Below are 8,303 nucleotides of genomic sequence, written 5' to 3'. Positions count from 1 at the left end.
CACTGCGTCTGCACTCGCTAGAATTTGGAATGAGGGAGGACCTCATTGAAACGTACCGAATAGAAAAAGCTTGGAAAGAGTGGATGTAGAGAGGATGTTTCCACAAGTGAGAGTCATAAGGTCATATGTGCTAGGAATAGCATTAGGCCATTCCGCCTCTCAAGTCTACTCCGCCATTCAATCATGGCTGATCTATTTCTCCCTCCTAACCCCATTCTTCTAACACCAAGTCTATGACTAGAGGTCATAGCTTCAGAATTAAAGAATGTTCCTTTAGGAAGGAGAAGAGGAGGGATTCCTTTAATAATGGGGTAGTAACTCTGTGGAATTATTTGCCACAGAAGGTTGGGGATACAAAGACAATGGATATTTTTTAGGCGGATATAGATCGATTCTTGACCCTTTCTCGCCGAGTCCACTTCAGAACTGATTAGCCCGGGGTCCTTGCGCCCAGAGATCTCCCCTTCAGAACCAATGACACCAGGTCCATCAAAGTGCCCGGGATCCTGGCGCCTGTGCTTTTGGTCCCTTTCCCAACTCTCCAGTCCCGATGCTCAAGATATACCACACTTAAAAATAAAGATAATACACATACAGATAAAGATGTATACAAAGAAAGATAAAAAATCAGTTCCTCGTTAGTATAGTGGTTAGTATCCCCGCCTGTCACGCGGGAGACCGGGGTTCAATTCCCCGACGGGGAGGTGACTTTTGGTGCACAGGTAGAGTTTCTGCCTTTCAGCGCCGCGGAGACCAGACCACCAGTGCAGTCTCTCCGGCGTTTGTACTTTCTCCCCGTTACTTGCGTGGTGTTTCTCCGAGACCTTCGGTTTCTTCCCACACTCCAAAGAAGGTAAATTTACAGTAGGTAAATTGGCTTGGTAAATGTGAAATTTGTCCCTAGTCTGTGTAGGATAGTTTTACACTGGTCGGCGCGGAATCTCTAAACTAAACTTCCGCGATGTATCTCTAACGAAACGAAACATCTGCCGACTACCATCTGCATCAAAAGTTGTCCCTCGGCATATCTTTAAATCGCTCTGCGCTCACCTTAAATCTACGTCCTCCACTTTTACAGCCCAGCTCTGGGGAAAGGGCAGTGACCGTCCATCTTTGCCAAACCTTTCATGCTTTTATATACCTCAAAATGCCTCATGTGCCCCACCGAAGAGTGGCAAGCCTCTATTTATAACTCAGGTCACTCTGACATGAATCTTCTCTGCCTCACTTCCACCTTAGCGACAGCCGTCCAATAGATCAGGTCAGAAGTGCACAAAATATTCCGGTGTTTTTGGCAGTTTATCAGACCACGTGGAATATTTGTTCATAATGTGCCATCCCTTTAACCTGCCGAGGGAATTCATCTCGACTGTTCTGTCCGCGGACTATATATCATTTCGACCCACGATGGCAGTGGGTGAATATTCTGAGGTATTAACATTATTGAAGCAGAAAACTCCCTTTCCCTGCTCATCATCGCTGGTGACTTCAATCAGCCCAACTTCAAGAATTTACTTCCCATCTAAGATCAGCGGAATATTCATGCTCTGCACAACTACAACAACAACAAGGTCTGAGCGATAGGGAGAGGTTGAATAGTCTGTATTCCTTGGAGCTCAGGGGGACGAGAAGAATAGATCGAGTAGATGCACAGAGTCTCTTGCCCAGAGTAGGTGTGCCGAGGACCAGAGGACCAGAGGACACAGGTTTAAAGTGAAGGGGAAAATATTTAATAAGAAACTGAAGGCTAACTTTTTCACACAAAGGTTGGTGGGTGTATGGATCAAGGTGCCAGAGAAGGTAGTTGAGGCAGGGACTATCCCAACAATTAAGAAGCAGTTAGATAGGTACATGGATTAAACAGGTTTGGAGGAATATGGACCAAGCGCGGGCAGGTGGGAATAATGTAGCGGGGACATGTTGGCCGGTGTGGGCCAGCAAAGCCGAAGGGCCAGTTTCCACACTGTATCACTCAATGACCCTATTACTCTATAACGCTTTGTTCCATCCATTATTTTCATTTCCGTCAGTCAGATCATTCGGCGGTGCTGCTCCTGCCGAGTTATAGATTTAACGGTGAGGCACCAACGAAAAGACTAATACAGCAATGGACTGGGTAAACTGGGGGTTTATTTCAGGTGTATCGCTGTGAAATCTCTGTAAATCGCCTGGAGCAACATTAACAAATGTTTTGACAAATGAAGATGCGCGTTCGGTAAATAGACTTCAATATGTTCAATACCCACTTCATCCAGTCTAATTCTACATACCTCAGTCGTCACCGGTTTCCTTACAGCGCCTGTACCACTTTAGGCGACTTTAAGGCGACTGCCGACGACTAGGCTGTCGCCGACTGTTCGCCGGGTGTCGCGGGCATGATCGTGAGGAGTCTTTCAAAATCGTAGTGGATCTTATCGCGTCGCTGAGAATTCATCTGGAGTGAAATTTCTCGGCGACAGCTGGCTTGTCGCCAGGTATCGTTGCTTATTGCGGTCGCTGTCGCATGCTGTCCCCAGGTTTGATAGGTTCTCTTAAATGCATTTAGAAGCACATTATATTAAAATAAGTAAAGTCATTTCAAAATACCATAAAATGCTTGTGTTTAACCAATTTATTTACCGTCAGGAATTTGACAGGTCGATTGGAGGCCACAGTTTGACGGCCAGGTAAGCGTGGGAATATCGCGATGTATATGGCCATCAGCCATTACATTTAAAGTGGGCTCCCAACCCAGATATGCAACCCAGAAACCTGTTATGCATCTCCCGTATATTTTCAAAGAATGCCCACACACTTTTCACAAAAATCCACTTAACCACATTTTAAATTATTTTTTTAAATACATCTGTTAGTAAACTGGAAGTAAATCCAGATTATGCCTTGTTACAGTGATGCTTGGTTTTTAAGTAACCCATACAAGATGTTATAGTTCAAAACTCTCAAGTACTTACCGACTTGTCAGTGATTTCAGCGAAAATTAGGACGCCTACACCAATTGTTCCTCCACCCTGAGGAGATTGCGCCCTGACCCAACGATCTGAGTAGTTGACACCCTCCGCCTCTCTCTCCAAGGAGATGGCAGTGAGCGCAGCTTCATTCGGAAAAGATTACAACCAGTGCTTCTCACCTATGATCACATCACACCGTCTGCCGAAGCACTCTGAGTAGATTCGCCTCGGCCCCACTTCATTCAGGGGAGATTACACCCAGTCCCATACCCCTGCAGGGGCTGCAAGGAGCAGCACGTCACTAGACGAGCTGAGACCCAGAAGCCTCAACTCCGAGATCACACCGACCGCTATTCTACTCAGGGACCGATGACGCTACACTCGGAAAAGATTACAACCAACTATCAGTCGGTAACACCGAGCGGCCCATTTGCACTACGGTCATTACACCGACCCCTCCGAGATTACATCGCACGTCTATCCTCTCTGAGTAGATTACTCTCATTGCCACTCCATTCGGTGGAACTTAAACCCAAGCATTTATTTCAAGGGGGCTAGAATACAAAAACAGGGATGTACTGTTCAGGTGCTGATCAGGCCACATTTCGAGTATTGTGAGCAATTTCGGGCACCATATCTGAAGACGGGTGTGCTGGCTCTGGAGGGGGTCCAGAGAGGGTTTACACGAATGACCCCAAGAATGAGTAGGTTATCCCATAATAAGCTTCAGGCGGCACTGCGTCTGCACTCGCTAGAATTTGGAATAAGGAGGGGGGACCTCATTGAAACGTACCGAATAGAAAAAACTTGGAAAGAGTGGATGTAGAGAGGATGTTTCCACAAGTGAAAGTCATAAGTTCATAAGGTCATGGGCGGCACGGTAGCGCAGCGGTAGAGTTGCTGCTTTACAGCGAATACAGCGCCGGAGACCCAGGTTCGATCCTGACTACGGGTGCTGCACTGTAAGGAGTTTGTACGTTCTCCCCGTGACCTGCGTGGGTTTTCTCCGAGATCTTCGGTTTCCTCCCACACTCCAAAGACGTACAGGTTTGTAGGATAATTGGCTGGGTAAATGTAAAAAATTGTCCCTAGTGTAGGATAGTGTTAATGTACGGGGATCGCTGGGCGGCGCGGACTTGGTGGGCTGAAAAGGCCTGTTTCCGCGCTGTATATATACGATATGATATGATAAGTGGTAGGAATAGCATTAGGCCATTCCGCCTCTCAAGTCTACTCCGCCATGAATGGCTGATCTATTTCTGCCTCCTAACCCCATTCTCCTAACCCCAAGTCTATGACTAGAGGTCATAGCTTCAGAATTAAAGGATGTTCCTTTAGGAAGGAGAAGAGGAGGGATTCCTTTAATAATTGGGGTAGTGACTCTGTGGAATTATTTGCCACAGAAGGTTGGGGATGCAAAGACAATGGATATTTTTTAGGCAGATATAGGTCGATTCTTGACCCTTTCTCACCGAGTCTACTTCAGAACTGATTAGCCCGGGGTCCTTGCGCCCAGAGATCTCCCCTTCAGAGCCAATGACACCAGGTCCATCAGAGTGCCCGGGATCCTGGCGCCTGTGCTTTTGGTCCCTTTCCCAACTCTCCAGTCCCGACACTTAAAAATAAAGATAATACACATAAAGATAAAGATGCATACAAAGAAAGATAAAAAATCAGTTCCTCGTTAGTATAGTGGTTAGTATCCCCGCCTGTCACGCGGGAGACCGGGGTTCAATTCCCCGACGGGGAGGTGACTTTTGGTGCACAGGTAGAGTTTCTGCCTTTCAGCGCCGGGGAGACCAGACCACGAGTGCAGTCTCTCCGGCGTTTGCACATTCTCCCCTTTACTTACGTGGGGTTTCTCCGAGATCTGCGGTTTCCTCCCACACTCCAAAGAAGGTCAATTTACAGTAGGTAAATTGGCATGGTAAATGTAAAATTTGCCCCTAGTCTGTGTAGGATAATTTTACGCTGGTCGACGCAGAATCTCGAAACTAAACTTTCGTGATGTATCTCTAAGCTAAACTAAACTAAACATCTGCCGACTACCATCTGCATCAAAAGTTGTCCGTCGGTTTATCTTTAAATCGCTCTGCGCTCACCTTAAATCTACGTGCACAGCCCAGCCCTGGGGAAAGGGCAGTGACCGTCCATCTTTGCCAAACCTTTCATGATTTTATATACCTCAAAATGCCTCATGTGTCCCACGGAAGTGTTGCTAGCCTCTATTTATAACTCGCGTCCCTCTAACACGAATCTTCACTGCTACACTTCCACCTTAGCGACAGCCGTCCAATAGATTTCAGGTCAGAATTGCACAAAATATTCCGTGTGCTTCACGAACGATGTTTTGCAGTTTATCAGACCACGTGGGATATTTGTTCATAATGTGCCGTCCCTTTAACCTGACGAGGGAATTCAGCTCGACTGTTCTGTCTGCGGACTATATATCATTTCGACCCACGGTTGCAGTGGGTGAATATTCTGAGGTATTAACATTATTAAAGCAGAAAACTCCCTTTCCCTGCTCATCATCGCTGGTGACTTCAATGAACCCAACTTCATGGAATTTACTTCCCATCTAGGATCAGCGGAATATTAATGCTCTGCACAACTGTAACAACAACAAGGTCTGAGCGATAGGGAGAGGTTGAATAGTCTGGGAACGTATTCCTTGGAGCTCAGGGAGACGAGAGATGATCTTATTGAGGTGTATAAAATCACGAGAAGAATAGATCGAGTAGATGCACAGAGTCTCTTGGCCAGAGTAGGTGTGTCGAGGACCAGAGGACATAGGTTTCAGGTGAAGGGGAAAAGATTTAATAAGAAACTGAGGGCTAACCTTTTCACACAAAGGTTGTTGGGTGTATGGAACAAGGTGTCAGAGAAGGTAGTTGAGGCACGGACTATCCCAACATTTAAGAAGCAGTTAGATAGGTACATGGATTAAACAGGTTTGGAGGGATATGGACCAAGCGCGGGCAGGTGGGAATAGAATAGCTGGGACATGTTGGCCGGTGTGGGCAAGCAAAGCCGATGGGCCAGTTTCCACAACGTATCACTCAATGACTCTATTATTCTATAACGCTTCGTTCCATCCATTATTTTCATTTCGGCCAGTCAGATCATTCGTCGGTGCTGCTCCTGCCGAGTTATAGATTTAACGGTGAGGCACCAACGAAAAGACTAAAACAGCAATTGACTGGGTAAACTAGGGGTTTATTTCAGGTGTCTCGCTGTTAAATCTCTTGTCAGTCGCTGGAGCAATATTAGCAAATGTTTTGACGAATGTTTTGACAGTTCGCCGGGTTTAAAATGGCCATAAGTCATTACATTTAATGTGGGCTCCCAACCCAGATATGCAACCCGGAAACCAGATATGCATCTCCCGTATATTTTCAAAGAATGCCCACACACTTTTAACAAAAATCCACTTAACCACATTTTAAATTGTTTTTTAAAATGCAGCTATTAGTAAACTGGAAGTAAATCCAGTTTATGCTTTGTTACAGTGATGCTTGGTTTTTAAGTAACCCATACAAGAAGTTATAGTTCAAAACTCTCAAGTACTTGCCGACTTGTCAGTGATTTCAGCGAAAATTAGGACGCCGGAGAAGCAGTGACAGAGTGCGAATTTCGCGATGTTTCCGAAGACGCTGTAATCTCGTCCAGACTCTGCATTGTCGTGGTCATTGTGGTCGGGTAAAAGAAAATTTCGGCGATCTGCTACGACTTTGACAGTCGCCGGCAGTGGCCTTAAAATCGCCTAAAGTGGGACAGGCCCTTAAGGAACGCGTTGACCACTGTGTCGTGAAAAAAAAGGCAAATAGAGTCTATACTAACAAGAAACGGGGGGATTCACTCTTTGCTCATCTCCAGTTCCGAGGCTTCCAAGAAAGATGACTTCGCATTGTACATCTACGTTGTCCGCAAGTCTACCAGAGATGCCAAGCGAGAGTTCCAAAATAACCAAGAGGCTCAATTGAATCCAGCAGATGGCAGACGAATGTGGCAAGGATTGAATAACCAGTTACATGTCGAAATTGGAGACGGTCTCCGTCCACGACGCATAGGCGTGTCTCCACTGGTTTGAACGGACAAAGACAGTTTCACCAAGGAGCATCCCCTTCTCCCGATGATTATGTCTAATACATCTCGGAGGTCAAAGTGAGAGAATCACATAGAGTCACACAGCTCAGAAACTGGGCCTGTGGCCCAAAGCGTAGATGCCGACAAAGGTCCCCAAAGTAAATGAACCCAATTTGCCCGCCTATGGAACATCAACATTTCCTATCTATGTTGCTCTCCAAATGACATTCAAATGCTGTTGTTGTGGATATTTCTGTTGTGTCTGCCTCAACTAGTTCTCTGACAATTTGTTACATATATTCAACATATATCCATACATTCGGCATTTAATCTCATTGGAGGTCATGTTGTTCGGAACATTCCTCGGCAGAACTAAGTCATAATACGACAGGTCACTGCATTCAGTCGCCGTTATGTTACATCTAGAGTCCCAGGTCACGAAGGATGCAATCACCACAGTTCTACTTTAAGGAGATTACACTGGGCTCGCCTCCAATCTGACCAGATTTCACCAAGAACGACTCGACCGTGAGGAGTTTTCACCTGGCACTCCTCTATTTTGAGATTATACAGACCAAACCTGCACTCTGAAGAGATTTAACTGGCGCCGCACTCTCTGGGTGGATTACAGCGAATACCCCACCTCCACCTCCACCACCACCATTAACCACATTGAGCAGAATACACCAAGTATCTACCCTGAGGAGATTGCGCCCTGACCCAACGATCTGAGTAGTTGACACCTTCCGCCTCTCTCTCCAAGGAGTTGTCAGTGAGCGCAACTTCATTCGGAAGATATTACAACTAGTGCTTCTCACCTCTGATCACATCACACCGTCTGCCGAAGCACTCTGAGTAGATTCCCCTCAGCACCACTTCATTCAGGGGAGATTACACCCAGTCCCATACCCCTGCAGGGGTTGCAAGGAGCGCCACGTCACTAGACGAGATGAGACCGAGAAGCCTCAACTCCGAGATCACACCGACCGCTATTCTACTCAGCGACCGATGACGCTACACTCGGAAAAGGTTACAACCAACTCTCAGGCGGTAACACCGAGCGGCCCATTTGCACTACGGTCATTACACCGCTCCGAGATTACATCGCACGTCTATCCACTCTGAGTACATTACTCTCATTGCCACTCCATTCGGTGAAGCTTAAACCCACGCGTGAGGTTGCTAAGAAAATGAGAGCCCATGGTGTCAAAGGGTAGATACTAGCATGGATAGCAGGTTGGCTGGATGGTAGAAGACAAAGAGTGA

General features: G+C 46.4%; 2 non-coding genes across 2 annotated transcripts; both read left to right on the top strand.

Moving 5' to 3' along the window:
• The first annotated feature begins 632 nt into the window (after positions 1 to 632).
• On the top strand, positions 633 to 704 carry trnad-guc (transfer RNA aspartic acid (anticodon GUC)). Its single transcript has one exon. It is a non-coding gene; the product is annotated as a tRNA-Asp (tRNA).
• A 3,922-nt stretch (positions 705 to 4,626) lies between these two features.
• Positions 4,627 to 4,698, top strand: trnad-guc (transfer RNA aspartic acid (anticodon GUC)). Its single transcript has one exon. It is a non-coding gene; the product is annotated as a tRNA-Asp (tRNA).
• The last annotated feature ends 3,605 nt before the right edge of the window (positions 4,699 to 8,303 follow it).

This window comes from Rhinoraja longicauda, chromosome 41 (genome assembly GCF_053455715.1).
Source record: "Rhinoraja longicauda isolate Sanriku21f chromosome 41, sRhiLon1.1, whole genome shotgun sequence".
In the NCBI taxonomy this organism is placed as follows: domain Eukaryota; kingdom Metazoa; phylum Chordata; class Chondrichthyes; order Rajiformes; family Arhynchobatidae; genus Rhinoraja; species Rhinoraja longicauda.
This window is presented reverse-complemented; position numbering and strand designations above follow the sequence as displayed.